General features: G+C 41.8%; 1 long non-coding RNA gene across 2 annotated transcripts in view; it reads right to left on the reverse strand.

Moving 5' to 3' along the window:
* Positions 1–11,059: 11,059 nt before the first annotated feature.
* LOC132210780 (uncharacterized) overlaps positions 11,060–23,420 on the reverse strand; it is a 90,870-nt gene continuing 78,509 nt past the window's right edge. For both annotated transcript variants that reach the window (XR_009446959.1, XR_009446961.1), the window contains one exon: positions 11,060–11,171. This is a non-coding gene — a long non-coding RNA (uncharacterized LOC132210780). The remainder of the gene's footprint in view (positions 11,172–23,420) is intronic.

The following is a 23,420-nucleotide window of genomic DNA, read 5'->3' on the forward strand; positions in this document are numbered from 1 at the left end:
GTCAAATGGACAGATCAAACTTTTTCTTGTACAAAACAGGCAGGAGAGGCTGGAGTTTTAGGAAGGATCGGGTAAGATTGGGAAGCGACCATCCTTATCGACCCTTAGTTCGAAACTGACGGAGAGGAAGTTTTGTAGAAAATCGCTGCGCTTATTAACCAATGCTACTTCAATCGGTTAGTTTTTTTTTAAAGAAATCTTTACAAGGGTTTCATTCAAGGCGCAGTCACACTCCGGAGCCGAACCCCGACACAGGACTGATGTATCGTTTTATTTGTTAAATAAGGCAGGCTGTACCGAAGGGAACAGAAGGTTGAATTTAAGCTCGTGCTCATCTGATCTAAATAGCTGATACACTGACGGGTTGATTGCTGCACGTTGCCCGGACCAGCTCCAGCTGCCTTGGAGAAAACAGTGCTGTTTTCTTCCCGCGAATATCGAGCAGACTGTATTCCGTTGTCGTCCTGGCTCCGTTTTATTTTTTTAAAATAGTATTTTTGAAAAGAGAATGCGCATTCAATGTATATTTTCCGCGCAGCTCAAAAAGAACGTAGGCAGTTGCATAAGATTAAATAAAAATGATACCACTTCTGGTACTCTTTATCTGATATTCAGAGTTGGGAAGTGAAAAGGCTTGATTCAGAGCTGCCAATTCGGTGAAGACGATCACCGAATAAGTACACTGGTTTAACGTTTCGGGTCCGGTGACCCTTCCTCAGTTCTGAAGAAGAGTCACTGGACCCAAAGCGTTAGCTCTGTTTGCTCCTCCACAGATGCTGCCAGACCTGTTGAGCTTTTCCAGCAACTCTGTTTTTGTTCCTGATTTACAGCATCCACAGCTCTTTAGGTTTTTATTTAAGTTTCCTGGTTTGTTTAATCACGGCACTACATCAAAGAAATGGAATTCCTTATGGCTTCGTGTATCAATGATTAATACAAATTACCCCGCCCATCTGAACGAACCCCACAGTTTTGGGGCTCTAAAATCCACCAGTGGGTTATAAATAACTGGATATTTATACTGAAATAATCGGATCCACTCAGAAATTAGAGGGCTATAAGTTTAACAGAATCAGACGTTAGCCAATTTCTGGCGAGACGAGAAACGCCACATTTTCATTCTGAAAAAGAGTCGAAACATTAACTTTGTTTCTCTCTGTCTTTCTCTCTGCACAGATGATCCCAGATCACTTGAGTTTTCTTAAACTTTTCTGTGTTAGCTTCAGATTTTCAGCATTCGTAGTTTTTTTGTTTTTATTTGCCCCACTCTCAAGTCTTTTCTAATCACCAGAATTGATTTCCTAAAGCAAGTCCCTTTTTTTGTTAATCGCTATCTGTCCGTCTGTAGTTTTTTTGTCGACTTGTCTGTACTTATCCGTTCGTGGCCACCTGTTTATCCATCACCAGATCCATTTTACATTAGGATATTGTAGTTGATCCACATCCAATACTTAGAGGTAAAGTTACACACAGTCGAGTTTTAACACGGAAATCCTTTGAAAAACGTGGAATCTGTTTAGTTTTGATCATCGGGGTGTATGCTTACTGCGTAATTAATTACCAAACATTCATAGGCATTTGTTTTCATAAGATATGTTGTGTCTTTTCTTCCAGTTTCATTTAACATATGTCGAAAAATGGTAGAGGGAATCATTATTGGTGCAATAGCAGAAACTCTCAGCCGATCTTCCAGCTCTTTGAAGAGACAGGGAAATTGAGTGAACCTCAAAGCCTCGATGATCATTTATCAGAATATTAGAGTCACAGAGTAATAGAGCTGTACAGCTTGAAAACAGAACTTTGTGCCCAACTCATCCACGCTGACCAGATATCCTAACTTAATCTAGTCCTATTTGCCAGCATTTGGCCAATATCCCACTAAACACTTCCTATTCATATGCCCGTCGAGTTGCCTTTCAAATGTTATAATTGTACCAGCCCCTAGCACTTCCAGTGTGATCTTTGGTAATTATATCAGATTTACAATAACAGATCATTCATGATTTGAACCATACAGTAAGAGAGACTGTGCGGCTCATGTAATTATTAATAATCGCTTCCCAAGGTGGCTCAGAAAAGAGAACTGCCGACGAGATTAAAAGCATATCTTCCACAGGGGGAAAAATAGTTATAACATGATGTAGATAACAAAGTGTGAAGTTGGATGAACACAGCAGGCCAAGCAGCATCTCAGGAGCACAAAAGCTGACGTTTCAGGCCTAGACCCTTCATCAGAGAGCTCTTTGCTGGAGGGTCGAGGCCCGAAACGTCAGCTTTTGTGCTCCTAAGATGCTGCTTGGCCTGCTGTGTTCATCCAGCTTCACACTTTGTTATCTTGGATTCTCCAGCATCTGCAGTTCCCATTATCTCTGATAACATGATGTAGGTTTCTCTAAAGCTGTTATAATACCGTAGCCCCAAGAAAGTGTTAATCTCAATGTTGGACGTTAGATTGTCGGTATCTGCGTATCTGTAAAAGCTTTTCGCCCAGATGTTGGTGGGGGTCTGGAATGCACTGCCTGGGAGGGTAGTTGAGATGAGAGGACTCAAAACGTTTGAAAAAAGGACTCGGATGAGCACTTGAATTGTCATACTGTCATAACTATGGGCCCAGTGTGGGAAAGCGGGACAAGTACAGGCTGTAGTTCATTTTTGATAGTACAGACTCGGTGGTCCGAAGACACTCTTCTGTACACTTTCTATAAGACATACTTGGATATTAGTATGATATGGGGATGGGGTTGGGGGAAAGTATGCGTGAAGTAATGGTATCATGGGGTTCTGTCATTGGTCTAACAATCTGTTAGAGTTCAGGAGAAGGCGTTGGATGCACGAATTCAAGCATCACCATGATAGCTGGGCAATTTAAATTGGAACAAAAATAGTTAGTATGACAATGGTGACAGAGAAACTACTGGATTGTCATAAAACCCCGAGTTTCTCGAGGTTTGTTCTGCAATGAAGTCCCATCAAATTTCGCTGAAGTTCATACCTATGTGGCACCTATTCTCGTTTTGAAATGCTTCAAATCTATTCCCACATTTATTCCCCACTGGAATGCAGAAACTCGAATAATGTGCTTCAGGGAAGGAAATCTGCCGTTACCTGGTCTGGCCTGTAAGTGACTCCAGGCCCACAGCAACGTGGTTGATTCTTAGCTGCCCTCTGAAATGGGTCTAAGGAATTATGCAATTGTTTTAACGAAGCACACTAGCAGCTCGTCCATTTACGAATGTTTTCCGTGAATGAATGTTTTATTTGTGTGCAATATGTGTACGGTTGGACGTGTGAGAGAGCTCTGATTCTGAGTACGTGTGTATATGAGGAAATAAATTGCGGCGTGTTTGTGAGATATGTGGGTAAACCCGTGTGACATATGGGTGGATTCGATCTATGTTGCATTGCACACACACAATTCCAGACTCACTCAATCACCTCAACATCCAGTAGTGAATTGTACCGTCTTCTCGTGCGCTGTAACACGATCTGGAAATTATTTCAACCCAGAGAACCCATCTTTTCCCCCAGACATCCGAGTCTCGACGTCCCAGTGAAGAACGAATGTGCGAACCGTTTTGACTCATTAGCACATAAGAAAGGACGCTGCATAAATGCAGGCATTAGAGTCAGGGAACTTTGACGGGTCTTCATGACACAGTAATTCTTTAGAAACGAGTTATTGCATGCAAGTTTGCTGTCCTTAGCTTCTGTTTTAACATTTGTCAATTAAATCAATGCATATATAAACACGCAGGAATTTAGAATGCATCCTGGCTTCCATACGTTCTCAGATAATTCACTTTTACGTAAAACTACAGACTCGGGCACACATTTACTTTGTATTATAACTGGAAATCTTATGAAAATTATTTTTAACCAAGTACGTGCACGTGTACGAATATACAACACATTAAGTTCTGATATTAAACATAAATCGGCTAAATTGATCCATGGAATCGAATGGGAATATGTACAGCTTTGACCAGACTCGCGAGTCCAGATCAGTTTAGTTACCTGTTTCTACTTGTGCACAAGCTGGAACCCGCTAATCGATAACATTTATGACTGATCCCATTGTTCACTGAATCTGTTCATGTCTATAAACAAACAGGTTACATCTTCCCAGAAATAGAACGAGGAATGAGTGAAAGGAATCGGAAAAAAAAGAAACGCAGAAAATGAAAGCGTTTTAAGCAGCGTCCGCGGGATTGTGAGCTTTGGGTGGTGGGAGAAGAGTGTGTGGGTGAAAACGTGTGAGTATACTGTGTGAACTTTATTAGACTCTCATCCAAATCCCAGGAGAAAAATGGGGCCCACGGCAGATCTGTGAACATGGAGGATAAATGTAACGCGGATGAGCGCTCAATTAAAACTCAGGCTGACTCAGCGCGTTTATTCTCTCAGCAGTGAAGATAAAACCATTCGGCAGAGGTCAGGGTCAGGTTTATGTTAAAACCTACATTCAGCTATTGGTTACCTGAGAACAGCTGGTCGAAATGACCTGTGTCTGAGCCCCGGGAAGGCGAGAGACAAATCCATTCATTGACGAACGCGGCCAATAATTGGCCAATGACCAAGCTATCAATATACCAGGGATATCTAAGGAAGGTTCCGAGGAAGGGTCACTTAACCCGAAGCGTTAACTCTGCTTTCTCTCCACAGATGTTGCCAGACCTGCTGAGCTTTTCCAGCAATTTTCCTGATTTACAGCATCCGCAGTTCTTTCGGTTTTTATATCTATTTCGCTGTTCGGTTGACTGCTGTCCAAAGATAGTGTGTTTGGTGAAAAGTCAAGTTTGACCTGCATAAAAATATTTAAATGAATTGACATTTTAAAGTTCACTGATGCCATTACTGAACAGATATTGCTGCTGAAACTCAGCAGCTCTGCCAATATCGGAGGAGAGGAAGCGGCGTTAACATCCCGGGTCCTGTGACCTTTCTGGGCTCAAGACGCGGATTCTTTTTCTCTCTCCACAAATGCGGAGTTTCTCCAGCAATTTCTGTTTTGGTTTCAGATCTTCAGCATCCGCAGTTCTTTCTTTTGTCCCAATGATGAATGGCGTGGCGATATTCTTCCAATTTAATGGAAAGTAATCTGTCTTGAGGCTAAAACTCATCCCGCTCTAATACCCGGCTTCTAAAGATACGATTGATTATTTACGGGGTGTGGGCGCCACTGGGTCGCCCAGCATTTATCGCTCACATCCTGAACTGCCCTTCAGAAAGAGGAGTTGAGCTGCCTTGCTGAGGCGCCGCAGTTCTTCACAGGTAGCTGTACTCACAGTGTTGTAACGGGGAACCCCAGAATTGACTGCAGGTACAGAGAGTCACAGAGCTGCATAGGACGTAAACAGACCCTCTGTCCAACTTGTCCATGCCGACCAGATATCCCAAATTAATCTGGTCCCATTTGCCAGCATTTGGCCCACATCCCTCCAAACTCGTCCTATTTATATACCCATCCAGATGCCTTTTAAATGTTGTAATTGCACCAGCCTCCTCCGCTTCCTCTGGCAGCTCATGCCACACACGCACCACCTTCTGCCTGAAACAGTTGCCCCATAGGTCCCTTTTCAATCTTTTCCCTCGCACCTTAAACCTATGTCCTCTACCCTTGGACTGCCATACCCTGGGGGAAAAAAAATCCTTTACTATTCACTCTATCTACGCCCCTCATGCTTTTGTAAGCCTCTATAAGATTGCTCCTCAGCCTCCGACTCTCCAGGGAAAATAGCAACAATCTTAATTGTATTACAGTCTGTAATTCAATGCAAATCATGTTTCAAAGCGTTGGGTGTGAAAATGAAATTTGTCTGAATTTTTAGGGTTATTATTTTGGCATCTCGCACCTTCCTCAGAAATCTTCGTAAGGCGCATTTCTACCGCACAGCTTTAAGCTTCCAACCTCCTCCTGGCGTGTGGAAGTCTCAACAGGTGCTGCACAAGAACGACTTTGTGAACGGCAGCTCTTTGGGTTCAACGAGTCTCATTCTTCGAGCCTATGCTCTGCCCATCGCGGGACCCGAAAGCTTTCCCAACGGGCTCAGCGTCGAGAACGACCATGTTGCTTCGACATGTTCAGAGGCTAACTTCGGTTTGAATTTGAGCCTCGCTGTCGACTGCCAATGAAAAGATTCAGTTCAATTAGTTGACTCTCAAGTCACACCAAATTGTGGGGACAGTGAGAAAAGGCAACTGGGTACTATCCAAATGCAAGGCTGAGGATTCAGTCATACACTTCAAACCCATTCACTACTAGGGTCAGTAAGCTTTAAACGATGAGGGTGGCGACAAGTTCATCGAAGGCTTGGCACTGCTTGAGATGGCACAATCACTGGTGATTAAACCGTGTAATGCTCAATATGTATCTCGATATTTCGAGATCCTGTAAGCGCTCAGTTTGATAGAGACTGTAGAATTGAAACGCGATGTTTTAAAGGTACCACCTCCTGGTGCTCGAATTAATACTAATAAATAAAAACATATCAATTAATAACCTGTTAAAAAGATCCATCAATATCAGCTACCGACAGCTCAAGACCTCCCAATATCTCATTGAGGGAAACACGTTACAGATCGAGAAACCTAAACTTTCTCGATTGATTTGAGCATTTCCAGGTCGTTACGGTTTTGCATTAGTGAAACCCATGAAAGTTTAAAATAATTCTTTCAAGTTTTGTTGCAATGTTCGCCTTCGCTACTCTACTGAAACAGAAGAATAGTTTTGGATATATCTGCTGCTTAATGAAAATCAAATGTTTCAGGCACCCATTAAAATGTCGTTAAATGTTGCAAAATGAGTAAGTTGCGTCCCTAGGGCATGACCATCGAGAATGTGATATTCGTAAATGTATGCACGTGGGCCATACAAAACATATCCATGGTCTAGTTACATACAAACCTCACTGTGAAGGGTAACTTCTTCAGGGTAGGCATGCTTAGAAGAGGCTTCGCAGTGGGGTTAAAATTGTTTCAGAGATAGTAGAAGCTGCAAATGCCGGAGAATCTGAGATAACAAGGTGTGGAGCTGGATGAACACAGCAGGCCAAGCAGCATCAGAGGAGCAGGAAAGCTGATGTTTCGGGCCTAGACCCTTCATCAGAAATGGAAGAAGCAGAATCCTGAAGAAGGGTCTAGGCCCGAAACGTCAGTTTTCCCGCTCCTCTGATGCTGCTTGGCCTGCCGTGTTCATCCAGCTCCACACCTTGTTATCTCAGATTCTCCAGCATCTGCAGTTTCTATTATCTCTGCACAATATGAAGTATACTTGTTAGAGAGAGCACGGTTACAGATTACTCAAACTGAGTGCATACGTTAACTCTGGTTTTCACTCCGCAGATTCCGCCAGACCTACCGAGAATCTCTGCCACTTTTTTGTTGTTCGGATCTCATTCAGTTTGCTTTTATTATCGCTATGTTCAAATTGGCCGCTGTGTTTCCATTATTACAACAGTGGTTACGTCTCAAGTCCTTTTTTTTCAGTTGGAAAGCATTGCAGAGTGTACTAAGATAACACAAGGAGCTTTATAAATGCAATTGCTCCTTCCTGTGATGCACTGCCACAAATAATAATGTTTCGATTAAAGTCTATTGGCCCACAATTTATCAAAACATCAGAAAAATTGTCATTTGTAATAAAGCACCCTTCTTCAGGACTGGATGTGGGGCTAGGGGAAGTTGCAGTTAACAGGGGGAGGAAGAAGAGCAGGGAGGCGGAATGGCAGTCATAGGTGGACACCAGCAGTAGGTTCAACCTGGTTGGTCGGTGGGAGAGATGAATCCCAACTGGATTCCTCCGTCCCATTGACCAACCAGGTCGTATCTACCAACAGTGTCCACCTATCACCAGCATTCCGCTCCCCCCCCCCCCCCACTAAATCTGCATCTTCCCCTACCCCCACATTCAGTCCTGAGGAAGGGTAATACCCAAAATGTTGACTTCTCCTTTACTCCAGATGCTGCCTGGCCTGCTGTGTTCTTCCAGCCTCCTGTTTGACTGCCTTGGATTCCAGCTTCTGCTGTTTTTTCCTTCTTGTCGTTAAAGGAGAAGAGCTCCTCGCTGTACGATGGCGCAGGTTCCGCTAAATTTCACTATGTTGCAGGACACTCTGTCTCGTACGCCCAAAGATCTGTGTGAGTGGGAGAATCAGCCTCTTCCGTCATAGGAGGACCCCAACGGAAAACCGTCATTGTCAGTAGATGACAACTTCAAACTGAGTGACAGCCGACGGTGACATTGACGATGAATATGCTGGCATTCCCAGAGCGGTTTGTATGTAACTAGACAATGGACTGGGATTCCCAGAGCAGTTAGTATGTAACTAGCCCATTTACTGGCATTCACAGTGAGGTTTGTATGTAACTAGACCATGGACTGGCATTCCCAGAGCAGTTAGTATGTAACTAGTCGATTTACTGGCATTTCTAGTGAGGTTTATATATAACTAGACCATGGACTGGCATTCCCAGAGCAGTTCGTATTTAACTGGACAGACCACGGACTGGGCTACCCAGTGTAGTTTGTATGTAACTTTACCATATACGGGCATTCCCAGTAAGGTTTGTACATAACTAGACCATGCCAGTGCCGAAGATTTTTTTTTGCACGAGTTCACACAGGCGTTTCTGTTTGGAAGCTAGGCCCACCCACAAAACTGACCATAGGCACAAGTCAAATTAATCCCCATGACGAGTTTCCTTTAGTTGCAGCCTGGCTGCTGGCCTTGGGAGTGATCTTTTTTGTTAGGATGATATAAAGGTTTTTAAATGTCTACTTTTTGAACAACGGCTAAGAAACTGACGCTTACACCTGAGTAAACAGCAACTGTATTTGCAAATGAAAGCAAAATTCGCCGGATGCTAGAGATAGTAAATAACAGGATCAGGAGTAGGCCATTCAGCCCCTCAGACCTGTTCCGCCATTCAGTGAAATTGTGGCTGATCTGTGATCTAACTCAACGCACCTGCGATTGGCCGGTACTTAAACAAAAACAGCTTGCTCAGATTTAAAATTAACAACTGATCCAACATCTTTTTTCACCCCTGAATGAGAGTTCCAAACCTCGATCCTTTGTATGTAGAAGTGCTTCCTAACATCTCTCCTGAACGGCCTGGCTCGAAATTTTAGACTACGCCAGTCTGAAAAACAGAAAGTGCCGGAGAAACTAAACAAGTCTGACAGCACCAGTGAAGAGAGAAACCGAGTTAATATTTCGAGGGGGATATAATTCCCTGTTGGGAAGAAGAGTCATTTTGGACTCGAAACTTTAACTTTGCCATTCTACAGATGCTGTCAGACTTGTTGAGACTTTCCAACAACTTCTCTTTTTATCAGTTTCTTAAAACCAGTTCACTCACAACCAGTGAATTACATACTCCACTTAAAAATACTTACGTATTTTTATATAGTAGGAGCTGCAGATGCTGGAGAATCTGAGATAAGGTGTAGAGCTGGATGAACACAGCAGGCCAAGCAGCATCAGAGGAGCAGGAAGGCTTCAGAGATAGTTGGAATTGGAGATGCATGATAAACTCGTTTTCACCTGTATCAATGGAACTGCACCATATTAGCACGTTTAAGCGCATCAACTAATATTTGCTATTTGTTATTGACAAAGCAAAAAATAGTTCTAAAAGGCTGTCCCAATGGGTTGTGTCATGGGGAAGGTTTATACTCGGTGGTGTGGGAATAAGTGAGCGGAAATTTGAGCAGAACATTTACACTTCGCACTTCATATGAACTGGGGACACGGATTGCACTCAACAGAAACGCTTGTCTGTACCACAATTTGATTTGTCTAAGTTGGTTTGGAAATTTTCTTATGCACAACACAACTTTTATTTTCTAGAAATTGCATTAAATCAGCAAGGAAATTAGGATTGAAAAGTGTATTTGATTTGTTGTGTTCTCCAACGTGTTCTTCATGTTTTGACGAATCTAGCATAGCGGTAAGGAGTCTTTACCGAACACCTTATTTCTAGAGACAACAAGATGTAGAGCTGGATGAACACAGCAGACCAAGCAGCATCAGAGGAGCAGGAAAGCTGACGTTTCGGGTCTAGACCCTTATTTCTAGAGATTTGATTATCATTGGGTCTGCCCCTTGGGTCTAAAACATGCCCTCTCTTTCACGCGTAACAATTAAACAGCGGGAACCAGAACCTAATGAATCGACAGGTGGAAATATCTCCTCTGTGGATATACCCCTGCCTCATCGCAGCGCGATCTGAGCTTGGCCTCTTGACAGTGCTCTGGCTTCTTGGAATCTTGGGCTTCAAAGTTTCATTGTGGATTTGAGTAGACAATCCAGTCTAAGACTTCAGTACGGCACTGCATTGTTGGTACGTGGTTTTTCAGACGAAATGTTAAACTGAAGACTGGCTACCTTGAATAGTATTTCTTCTGGGTCTGGACCAACATTCCCTCGCTCAAGGGACATCACCCAGTGGCCGTCATATATTTCGACTACACAGTAGTGACCACACTTCAAAAGTAATTACGGGCAATATTAAGACACCCAAGGACAGGATAAAGAGCAATAGAAATGAACGTTTGTTTCTTAATAATTCCCTACACAGCCAGCATATTTTCCATATATATTTGACAATGTTCATTCCTGTTGACATTTTAGCAGCCCAGTCTTCTTTACGTTGTTGTAATCTACTTCACAGCTCCAGTTAGTCTTCGTTTTGAGCATTCTATTGCTATTCCTGGAATCTCTTAGACCTTCGAGTGGCTCGGGCAAATCTCTCTCACTAAACACAGGGTGCAAGACAATGTATGGGACCTGGCCGTTAAAAAGAAGAGATTTATTTCAATTTTTACGAATCTAGTAATCACTAAAAATGAAGGGCTCTTGTGGCACAAAGGTAGTGTCCCTATCTCTGAGCCTGGAGCTTTGGGACCATTTGCTCCAGAAGCGTGTGATAACATCTTTGAGCGGTTTGATTAGAAAATATCTATTCAGGAAAAATACGTATTTCCAATTTGCACAAATGAGTTTTGTAATGTTTACAATCAATGTCTTGTTGATTTGGCTTGAGAAGATGTTGCATTTATCACGATTGGCGGTTTTCAGTTACCGTTATATTCTTTGGAATTGCCCATTGCAAAAAGAATATTCGCAATTTCCTCATTGGCTGGTCGATTATGATAAAATTAGTCCCATCTGGTTAAGAAGAAAACAGAGTGAACTTAGTGCTTGATTTCGCTGTTTGTAATTGGTATATGATAAATCACCGTGAAACAAAGTAATTTATTTCCATTCACTCCATTGCATCATCACTTTCTCCATTCTCATTACTTTTAATATCTCATTCCACTGCAAGTTAAACTGAATCTTATAATTCATGAATATTTCTAAATATATCAAAATTAATCTGATATTAAAAAACTAAATCAACTCTTAAGACATTATCAAAAACTGCGAAATCATTTTGGCTGATATCGGCGATTGCATAGCATGATTATTATATTTATCCGTCTGCTGTTTTAGGAGAGGAACTATCACATGTATTGAAATGGAATAAAGCCTCTGCTGAAATATCGTATGCAAGTCTTTAAGCATTCACCAATATCGTTTGCCGTGACCGCTTCACTCAGGAGTAACATTCTGTGTGCCGACTACCAAGCCTCTGCGTGTCTCACTGATCTACGGTACGATCTAAGGTCAAATTTCAGGGCAGCACTGCGGAGTTGAAATGCACGAAAAAAAAGTATACAAGTTATGTCGATGTACGAGCTCCCCGGACTTCTTCGGAATAAAGTACCATGAGACCATGAAGTAACACCATAATAAATAGGAACAGGAGTAGGCCGTTCGGCCCTCAGATTGCTGTACTATTCAGTGGGATCATGGCTGATCTGATACTCCTCGCTTCCCTGTCCCCTTTCCCCATAGCCCTGATTCCCCTACTGGTCAATCATCTATCTCAGCCTTAAATGTGTACAAGGACCCTGCCCCACAGCTTTCTGTGGCAAGTTGTTCCAAAGACTCACAGCCCTCTGAGAGAAGAAATACCTTCTCATCTCAGTCTTAAATTGGCGTCCCTTTATTGTGAGGCTATGCCCTCTGGTTGTAGTCTCTCCCATGTGGGGAAACATTCTGTTAGCATTTGCCTCGTTAATAATCCTGTATATTTCAATGAAGGGTAAATAGGTCTGAAAGTGCATCTCAGAATGTTTTTTAAAAATCGATTTCCAGGCTACAGTATTACATTCCCCACACAATCTTCTGGGGAAATCACACTTCTGCTATCAGATGAAGATTTCTTGTTCCTATCAGTCCTTGTATTCGTGTTGCAACTTTGCTATTAGTGTGAAACTCACCACTTTGCATCAAGGCTAAATTTGGAGTCAATCTCTGGCTCGACTCCAGATCCAAGTAGATTTAGATTCCTTGGAAGGGGCATATCCAATGAACAGTTTAGAGTTGATGCAACCAGAATGCGGGATCTAAATGGGTTTTAAATTACCCAGGGATCTCTTGTAGTTAATGTAAATGTTTTGACAAGACTAAAGCTACTGCTTGCGCCGTCTAAACATCCAACACTTAACAGCCTGGGACAGGAGATGTTGCATTTAAGTGTCAAGCACAGTGCTCCGTCTAAAACAATAGTAATTCAGTCGCTATGAAAGGTTGACTAACTCACCAAAATGACCATTGGCTGTGGGCCAAGCCTGTATTTACAACAACAACCGGGCAAATGAAAGCTGATGGATGGTCTCAAGCGCTCAGCTAACCGAGTTCAGCACTTACTTAAAGCAAAATTGCCTCACAGATTTTGCAGCCTGAGTTCAATAACAAAGAAAACGGTTGACAAGACAACTCCAAACCAGTCACAGGAACATCTGCAGTAACCGGAACAAACTTTCTGGATAATTAGTTCCAATATATTCCAATCCAGAGTAATGCTCAATAGCTGGTTTTGCAAATGCTAATAATTCCTCTTCGGTAATAACGTGGGTGAGTGGACGTGTCAGGTCAGATGTTGTAATCTGTTACCTTAGTGCCAGTAGACCAACTTTCTTAGGAAGACGGTTAAAGGGGAAGGAATTAATCTGTCCAACTCGGAATCGGTTCGGACAGATGAGAAGGGGAGTGGTGCCCCTGACGGAGGAAACACCGTCAAAAACCACGAGGGAGTGCAAAATGAGACAATGAAGGGGAACTGGAAGAATCTCAAATGCGACTTTAAATCCATGCTTAAGATGTACGGAGGACAATGATGAGGCTTCGATCACAGGAGGACGACGTCGGTGAAAGAGTGTGGTGAATGCATGTATTAAGCAATACCTCTGCTTGAATCCTGAAGGTTTTGTTAAATAGTTGGAGGTGGTCACAACAGAAAATAGATGTGGTTTGTTTCTGATGAGGAATTACAACAGCGAAACTCAGTCTCTGTATTTAATCCCACATAATCTCACTTAATAACAGGAGAAGCAATGCCAAACTGCTATTTATAGTGAAAACATTGACACATTCTTTTTGAATACATTTACAATGTTGCCACACATGGCAATCAAAGTAGTTCCACTGCTTCGGGATTTATTCCAATTTTTGACCAAAATATCTTTCTGCCTTGGCGAAAATTTGAAAAGGAAATAAAAAACTGGCTTTTGTATGGCACCTTTCCTGACGTGAGCAAAGCCACTGAAATATTTCTGAAGTGGTTCCGGAGTTTTGATGGAGGAGCATTAACAATTATTTCATGGACAGGGTCCCCACAAACAACAATGTGTGACAGTGATGAAATGGGACGAATGACTATGGCTGGGATGATAAGTAGTCCCGTCATGCTGACCAAACAATGTCATGGAGTCTTTTATACCTATCTGACGGGACAATCAGGACCTTATTCCAAAAGCCTCACCCACCGTCATCACAGCCACACTCCATCAGGAGTTCAACGGAGTGGCAGGCCAGGCTTTAACCTCAGGAGCTTGAGTTGACCTGTGATCTTCTGAGAAGACATTCAAGGGAGGAGCTAAAGTAGGCCATTCAGCCCATTGAACATCTCTGGAATTCAATGAGATCATGGCTAATCTGGTAATCCTCAACAGCAGTTTCTTGCCTTTCCCCAAAACCAACCATAGTGCTACTGTTTTAGCCACAGCTGAGAATGTACCCAATAAGTATATAATACACAGATAAGGAATACGTTTAGGGTGGCACGGTGGCTCAGTGGTTAGCACTGCAGCCTCACAGCACCAGGGACTCAGGTTCGATCCCAGCCTGGGGCAACTGTCTGTGTGGAGTTTGCACATTCTCCCCCTGTCTGCGTGGGATTCCTCTGGGTGCTCCAGTTTCCTCCCACAGTCCAAAAGATGTGCAGGCTAGGTGGATCGGCCACGCTAAATTGCCCATAGTGTTCAGGGGTGTGTGGGTTATAGGGGGGTGGGTCTGGGTGGGATGCTCCAAAGGGCAGTGTAGACTTGTTGGGCTGAAGGGCCTGTTTCCACACTATAGGGAATCTAAAAAAATAGGTATTCTGCTCCTCTGCTCATTTGTCTATGGTTGGCCAACCATCTGTGTTTCCTCTTCAGTTGTGGAAATTGAGTAAAGTTAAGGAGGAGATGGCCAGAGTTTTAATTAGTAATGGGTATAAAGGATTATGGGGAGCAGGCAGGAATGTGGAGTGGGGGCAAAGATGAGATCATGTTAAATGGTGGAACAGACACAAGGGACTGAAATGCCTACTCTGCTCCTAGTTCTGGCATTCTTCTGTTAAAAAAACCTCCAACTCCAACTTCACTGAGCACTGTGAAAAGGGAATAATAAGCAAACAAGATGGTTTCACATTGCTTTCCCTATGGGTGTGTAAAAGAAACACCATTGTTCTTGGTGAAGAATCCTCAATCAATTATTTTCTCCTTTGCTCTTTGGACATGGGTGTCTCTGGGTAGGCCAGCATTTAATGTCCATCCTTAGCTGTGTTGTAGACCAGGCCAGAACCCCCTCAAAATATTTTAAGAAGGTGGCCTAGATCCTAACTTTTTCTCATTTTAAAGGTAAATGTGAAGTAGGTGTTCCAGGTGTGATGTTTCGGGCTTAGACCCTTCTTCATAAAAAATGTGCTTTTATTTCATTTCTTTTCTGAAGAACGGTCTCGGACCAAAATGTCAGCTTTCCTGCTCCTCTGATGCTGCTTGGCCTGCTGTGTTCATCCAGTTCTACACCTTGTTATCCCAGATTCTCCAGCATCTGCAATTCCTACTATCTCTGAAACATCCCATAAACACGCACCTTGCGAAGAAGGTAAATAAAACACAGATTCTTACAGGCAGAGGGTACAATGTCCAGACAGATTTCAGAGAAAGTCAATTAGGAAACATTTACAGAAGCTTGCACCCTTCTGTTACACAAAACCTCTTATGACTGCTCCAGCTAAAAAAAACCTGAACTGGCCACTCATTGTTAAACTGTAACTCCCCAGACTCTTTTCCACCCCTGACTTTACAACCTCTCTTCAAAACAAACCAAGGACAAAATAACAGTTTTAAAGTGACAACATTGCCACAGCTGTCATTGCTGATTGAGGTTGCAGCTCTTCCAACATCAGTACCGAATATTTTATAGTTTTGCTCACGATCATGGCTTGTAAACCTGAAGGTGGGACCACTACCTGGGTGTGGGTTGGCCTGCAAAAAGGCAGAGAGGACCACTGAGGTCTTTAATGATGCTGTTACTGTTATACAAGTATTCATGTGAAGTAGGTTAGTTGTCTTCTCCAATGTATCCATTTTACAATTTTGTTCAAGTATCAGGATCTTAGATCAAAACAAACATGAGTCTTTTCTGTTCTTTTCATATAATTATATGCGAAGTTTAATTTGAGTGGAATACTTTCCTAAGTGTAGTTTTAGCTCCTAATGCTCCACTGAGTCATTGGTAAAGTATTTCAATCACTGGAGACCAATTATATGCCTCCAGTCATGTCTGCAGTGTAAAACCAAGACAACAGGTTTAATACGATAAGCTAATGGCAATGAGATGAGATGTAAATTGAAAAGAATTTTGACTTTATAATTTTGATGGGGAAACTATTTATATGTACATATTAAATATTTGCAAAGGAAATTCAGACATCATTGCATTAACAAAATTCAGCATGTGGGTTATTTATTTTGATCAGGAATTAAGAATATTTTTTAAAAACTTGCATTTGGAAGTTGGCTTTACTATAAGAAATCTCCAAGGTGCTTTGTTGACAGGTATGTGGAAAAACAGGAGTCTCACTCAAAATAGAGAGCTTGCAGATTAGCTCAAAGATGTTGGGTTTGGGATGACTTGTAAACAGGAAAGAGGCTGGAAAGATGAACAGGTTATGAAGGAAGCTTCTAAGATGATTGGTCAAGAAACCAAAAGCTCTGGTAACAGCACAAGGAAAATAGTTGTGATGGTGTTAGTCATGTCAGTTACACATGAGGTTGAAGTCAAAGGCTACTCAGTGAACTTAACTGTTAGCGGAATGAGTAAAGGTCATTCCCCGTTTTTCTCAGCCATAATAAGTATATTTAACTATGACAGCAACACTAGAACTGTAAATAAATTAAGTGGACATTAGTGCTTTGAAAGAATAGAGAGAAACGCAAGTATCCACAGGACTTATTATAAGTTCAACAAAAACCATGCTGAGGAAGGGTCATCAAGCCCAAAACATTAACACAGTTTTTTCCTTCACGGATTCTACCAGACATGCTGAGCTTTCCCAGCAACTTTGTTTTTGTTCCTGATTTACAGCATATGCAGTTCTTTCGGTTTTTACTTATTATAAGTTGTGGGAGACATAGCAGTTTGGATCAGAAATTGGCTTGCTGAAAGAAGACAGAGGGTGGTAGTTGATGGGAAACGTTCATCCTGGTGACCAGTTACTAGTGGTGTACCGCACGGGTCGGTGTTGGGTCCACTGCTGTTTGTCATTTTTAAAAATGACCTGGATGAGGGCGTAGAAGGATGGGTTAGTAAATTTGCAGACGACACTAAGGTCAGTGGAGTTGTGGGTAGTGACGAAGGATGCTGTAGGTTGCAGAGAGACATAGATAAGCTGCAGAGCTGGGCTGAGAGTTGGCAAATGGAGTTTAATGCAGACTAGTGTGAGGTGATGCACTTTGACAGAAGTAACCAGAAGGCAAAGTACTGGGCTAATGGTAAGATTCTTAGTAGTGTAGATGAGCAGAGAGATCTCGGTGTCCATGTACACAGATCATTGAAAGTTGCCACCCAGGTTGACAGGGCTGTTAAGGCGGCGTACAGTGTTTTAGCTTTTATTAATAGAGGGATCGAGTTCCGGAACCAAGAGGTTATGCTGTAGCTGTACAATACTCTCGTGCGGCCGCCCTTGGAGTATTGTGTACAGTTCTGGTCACCACATTATAAGAAGGATGTGGAAGCTTTGGAAAGGGTGCAGAGGAGATTTACTAGGATGTTGCCTGGTATGGAGGGAAGACCTTATGAGGAAAGGCTGAGGGACTTGAGGCTGTTTTCATTAGCGAGAAGAAGGTTGAGAGGTGACTTAATTGAAACATATAAAATAATCAGAGGGTTAGATAGGGTGGATAGGGAGAGCCTTTTTCCTAGGATGGTGACGGTGAGCACGAGGGGGCATAGCTTTAAATTGAGGGGTGAAAGATATAGGACAGATGTCAGAGGTAGTTTCTTTACTCAGAGAGTAGTAAGGGAATGGAATGCTTTGCCTGCAACAGTAGTAGATTCGCCAACTTTAGGTACATTTAAGTTGTCATTGGATAAGCATATGGACGTACATGGAATAGTGTAGGTTAGATGGGCTTCAGGTCGGTATGACAGGTCGGCACAACATCGAGGGCCGAAGGGCCTGTACTGTGCTGTAATGTTTTATGTTCACTTTTCTACTGTTCTTAAGCTTCATTTATGGATCTATTCCAATTCAATTACACTCCACTCTGATGTTTGTAAATTCCTCATCTCAGCAAGTCATCATCAAATCTAATTTGCTACTAACAGTTGTTTGTCCTAATCATAGTAATTAGTCCCTTTCTGCACAGATGTTCTGAATAATGTTGTTTCATAATATTTTTGAATGATATTTTTCTTCTAGTATAACTACTTATTGAACCTTACAATACTAAAGGAAACCATTTGGCCCATTTGCGTCTGTGTAGCTCATTGAAAGAGCTACACAATCAGTCCCACTATTTTCACTCTTCCCCATAGCTCAGAAGTTGCTTTCCTTTCAGCTATATATCCAGTTCCCTTTTGAAAATTACTGTTGAAGCAGCTAATTATTTATTCACTATTTTTAAATGCAACCTGATATCCTCTGGCACTCCTCCTGAACAGTCTAGAATCTGTAGCACTGTTATGATGTTTAGTGACTCACCTGGCCGTTTACTTTTGGATCTTTTGGTCAGCTGAGTCCAGGCAGGAAAGAATCTAAATAGGTTCTAAGGTCATTCAGGGATTAATTGTTCCTGTGAGAGAAAATTTTAAATTGGTGGGTGCTGTAAATTTCAGACTGTAAGTCAGTTAAATAAAACCATGGGGGTGAAATTTTCCTGGGAGTGCAATACACAATGAGCTGGCAGCCTGTTTAATGTTCAGTCCAACTTTCCAATTCACAATGGCAATATGTATCTACATGTGTAATCAGCATGTCTGCCGCTCTTAGTTTGAAGTTAAAGCAGAGAAATAGATATAACCGATGACCCGAAACGTAACCTCTGTTTTTTTCCTTCACAGATGTTGCCAGATCTGCTGAACCTCTCCAGCAACTTTGTTTTTGTTCCTGATTCACAGCATCCGCATTTCTTTTGTTTTTTTTAATAACTCCAAGGAAATTCCCAGCCACATTCGTCTGACTGGCTTTTATGTATGTTCTGAATTCATTGCTGGCTTCTATACATGGGAGATGCTGCTGTTTCAAAATGTATAAATCCAATTTTTTGTGTGTTTAAAACAGACAAGGGGATTCAGCAGATTCCATGAACATTTTTAACCACCTGACTTGACACCCATAATGATAAGGTAATTCATGTTGATAATGAAGGTAATGCCAGTTACTGAGATGTCGGACTCTACTCCATTCTGTGAATTGGTTTGACACCTGAGAACACAATTATTCCACCACCTTTTGCTTCTAATAGTAAAGCATCTGTTACAGCATAAATAGCGGTGCCAACACCCCAAAACATGCTTGAGTCTCCAGGAATCAAAGAATAATCTCCAGTGAGGTGGTAAAATTCTGGTAGCATTTCATTCAAATGCTTTGAAAACTTTTGCCTATTATTATAAAAGTATAGGAAATGAGACGGGGAGGAAGAATGTTTAACTGTACAGAGTGGTTGAATACGGAAGGTGAGGCAATTAAATGTCAAACTTGATAATTATGTTTAATTAAGTATAAATAATTAAGTATTAATGTTGTCCAATGAGGCAATTACTCAGTCTTATCTATTTCTGACGGGTAGTGACCTAACATTAATCTACATCCCCTCTAAGGGAAGTCAAAGCCAATTGGTCTGCTTGCCAGTTGGTGTGCACAGATTATTGAGTGGCTGAGTGGTCACGCATCTTAAAAGGAACATTGGTGGTGATGTCACTAGGCTAGGAATCTAAACAGCAGATTGTGAAATTTCAATTCAATAACAATTCTAGAGTAAAACGCTGCCATAATGACAATCAAGTGAATTGTCATAAAATCCCTGGCTTGCTAATGCCCTTTAAGGAAGGAAATCTGCTGTCCATGATCAGTCTGGCAGGCATGTGACTCTCGACTCATAGCATTGCAGTTGACTCTTAACTGCTCTCTGGGGAAATGAAGGTGGGTAATAAATGCAGGCATACCCAATAACACCAATATGCCACGAACAAATTACAGAAAGGCAACGGTTGAAGGCTCAATGGGTTTCACCATGTTCAGTGCCATTTGCAATGACTCAGATACTGAAGTCATCCATTTCGAAATGCAGCAAAATCTGGATAATATTCATGCTTGCCTTGACAAGTGGCAAGTAATGACAGCAGCACTCAAGTGCCAGGCAGTGACCATTGCCAACAAAGGACAGTCAAACCATTGCCCCTTGATGTTCAATGGAATTACTATCACTGAATACCGCACTATCAACATCCTGGATGTTCCAATTGACTAGGAGCTGAACTACACTGTGATGGTGAGACAATTGGAGAGTATTCTCGCACACTCCAGACTTGTGCCTTAAAATTGGTGGATAGGTATTGGTCAGACAGGAGGTAAGTTGCAAATATAGAAATTTCTGTAGAAATTCAAAAGGTCTTGCGGCATCTATGGAGAGAAAGCAGAGTTAACGGTTTGGGTTCAGTGACCCTTCTTCAGAATCGATTGTAGCTAGGAAAAGGTTAGTGTGTATGCTGACAATGGAGTTGGGGAGGGGGAGGATTAAGTGACAGGTGGAGAAGGAGCCAAACAACAGAACAACAGTTGGACAGACAAAGCATTGGTTAAAGGTCAGCCCAGGAGAATCAAAAAGTGCTAATGGTGACTGTTAGTGGATGACGATGGGTTGGCTATGATAACTGCACATGTGGTGAGAAGGTCTGGTGTGTGGGTGTTGGGGTAAGCACTCGAGAGATAGTTCTCAAGCCTTAAACTATTGAACTTGGTATTGAGCCCACAAAGCTACAGAGTCCCCAAATGGAAAATGAAATGCTGTTCTTCTGGCTTGCACTTAGCTTCTCTGAAGCACTGCAGCAAGCTGGAGACTGAGATGTCGGCCAGGGAACATAGTGATGAGTTGAAGTGGCAGGCAACAGGAATATCATGGTTATTTTTGCAGACAGAACAAAGGTTGCCTTCCCAATCTCTCTCCTTGCCTGAGGTGTGAAGATCCTCAAATTAAACCACCACTGGTCATCTCTCTCTAATGGAAGAGCAGGAATATATTGATTTTGTCTTTAAGATGTCCCACCTCAATTGACTAGGAGCGTGTCTTCTATGAAAGACTGCACTTTAATTAGCGCTGTGCTTCCTCAGAACATGAGTATGAAGACTCCATCAACAGGATTTACACCACAATCTTCTAAGCCAGGCATCAGTTATTGACCTAAGAAGCCACAGAGGTGTTGCGACAAGGCTTATCTTAGCACTCTTAGCATCTTAACACTCAGCTGGTCATAGAGAAAACCAAATAAAAATCATAGTGCTGTGGGTAGTGGTGATCTGAAATTTAAAAAACACAAAATGTGCTGGAGAAACTCAGCAGTCTGACAGCATCTGTGGAGAAAGAAACACAGAGTTAACATTTTGAGTCCTGTCAAAGAGGTCTGCAGCACAGAAAAAGGCCCTTTGGCCCATCAGATGTGTGAGTCAAAAATAGCCACCTAACTATTCTAATCGTATCAGAGATAATGGGAGCTGCAGATGCTGGAGAATCCGAGATAACAAAGTGTGGAGCTGGATGAATGCAGCAGGTCAAACAGCCTCTTAGGAGCTCAAAAGCTGACGTTTTGCACCTGGACCCTTCATCAGCTTTTCTGATGAAGGGTCTAGGCCTGAAACGTCAGCTTTTGTGCTCCTAAGATGCTGCTTCGCCTGCTGCATTCATCTAGCTCCACACTTTGTTACCTAACTATTCTAAGATCATTTTTCAGCACTTGGCCCATAGCCTTATGTGCCTTGACATCACAAGTGGCAGTATGCATCCCCTTCAGAAATATAAGCACACCACTGCATTTAACGTATCAGGCCTATATTTAACTGAAGTCGTCTATTTTTATTAATAATTATATTCTACAGGAGGAAGATAAGCTTTTACACCTGCTTTGTTTCAGGAAATGTGCTCTTAAGTAAATTAAACAAAGCTGAAAATCAAAGGACCCTTTAATATGTGACTTAAATTTAATTTTAAATATTCTTTCATTTGTTTCAAAGGTTTGCTGTACAATATCCCATGGTGTTCAAATGCACATATTTGTATCTGTTTCACTCAGAGATTGGTGTCTTGTAATCCCCGTGAATTTGGCTGATCAAACAACCAAGTTTTGGTGTGGAATGAAAATCAAGAATGAAAACACTGGGACCGAGGCAGTTGGATTGACTCCAAGGCCAGCTGTACTCTGGAAAGAGCAATTTCTACCTGCATCTAGAGACATGTTTGTCACTGTCCTGAGGCAACGAAAAGGGTTTCTTACAGTCCCCAAAAAATCTGGAACCTAGGAATTGGAAGAGTAACTTGACCCCAGCTGTGGTGCAGAACTCACAAATCATAATGGTGTACTGGAAGTCAATAACATGAGTTTGCATTTTTTTGGAAAATTAGGGAATTGCCTCATTTCACTTTCTGGGCACATTTCTTCCTCTTTCAGCAGGCATGTCTTAGGATAACCATTTTGCACTTGACACAGTAACCATTTGCTTCTGCCTAGAATAATTTCTTCTTTCCCTCCAGAATATTTTGCACCACCACCTCCAACTTCGAAAGAAAATCCTTACCCTGGGATATCTGCTATCTGCTACTGAGGATTCCTGCCCCTTTATTGGCAAAGATTTTCATTCCTATCCTTCTCAGGCACTCACTCACTTCCCGTTGTCAGGAATAAACAAAACAAAGAATTGCAGATACTGAGGATCTGAAGCAATGACAGAAATTGCTGGAGAAACTCAGTAACATTCGTGGAGAGAGAAAGCAGAGTTAGCATTTTGAGCCCAGTGACCCTTCTTCAGAAATTCTGAGTTTCTCCAACAATTTCTGCTTTTGCCCAAGTCTTGTCTGTTCCTATGATTTTCAGATTGCTTTCCCTCGGGCACTTGCTCTGTTCCATGCCAAGACTTGCCCTGTCTGCATAATGCCACTGCACTCTCCATTTTTACTCCTTCCCTTTTTCTTGAGATGATGTTCTTCTTTCACTCTCAACCATCAGAATACATTTTCTCCTTTCCTAGATTACACACTTCTCTCTCTCCCCTGTGAAACCTACTTCCCTCCAGGTATGTTGTCAGGATAATATTCTCTTATTGCTTTATAATTAACTACCTGCTGGAATTTCTTTAAAAATCAATAAATGTCGATCACTTCAGGCAGCATCTGAAGCAGCAAGTTGGGTTGAAGATTCAGATATTTTCTCAGAAAACCCATAACATTAATATCTTTCCTCTATCAGCTGACTATTGAGCTGTACTACACTTCTTATATTTCGTGTTTAAACTTACATTTCAAATATTTATCTTTTGTTTTATCTGAAATCTGAATGTGATTAAAAATGTGATAAAAACTATCTTTCTAGAAACATATAAACCAAAAGAACTATTGATGCTGTAAATCAGAAACAAAAAGCAAAATTATAGAGTGAAATCAGAGTTAAATTTCAGAACGAGGAACACTTCCTCGGAACCCCAATCTTTCTAGCACTTTTAATATTAACTTTCCTGTGAGATATTTGATGGGTCTTATTTTTGACTTTAGC

Source organism: Stegostoma tigrinum, chromosome 20 (genome assembly GCF_030684315.1).
Source record: "Stegostoma tigrinum isolate sSteTig4 chromosome 20, sSteTig4.hap1, whole genome shotgun sequence".
NCBI lineage: Eukaryota > Metazoa > Chordata > Chondrichthyes > Orectolobiformes > Stegostomatidae > Stegostoma > Stegostoma tigrinum.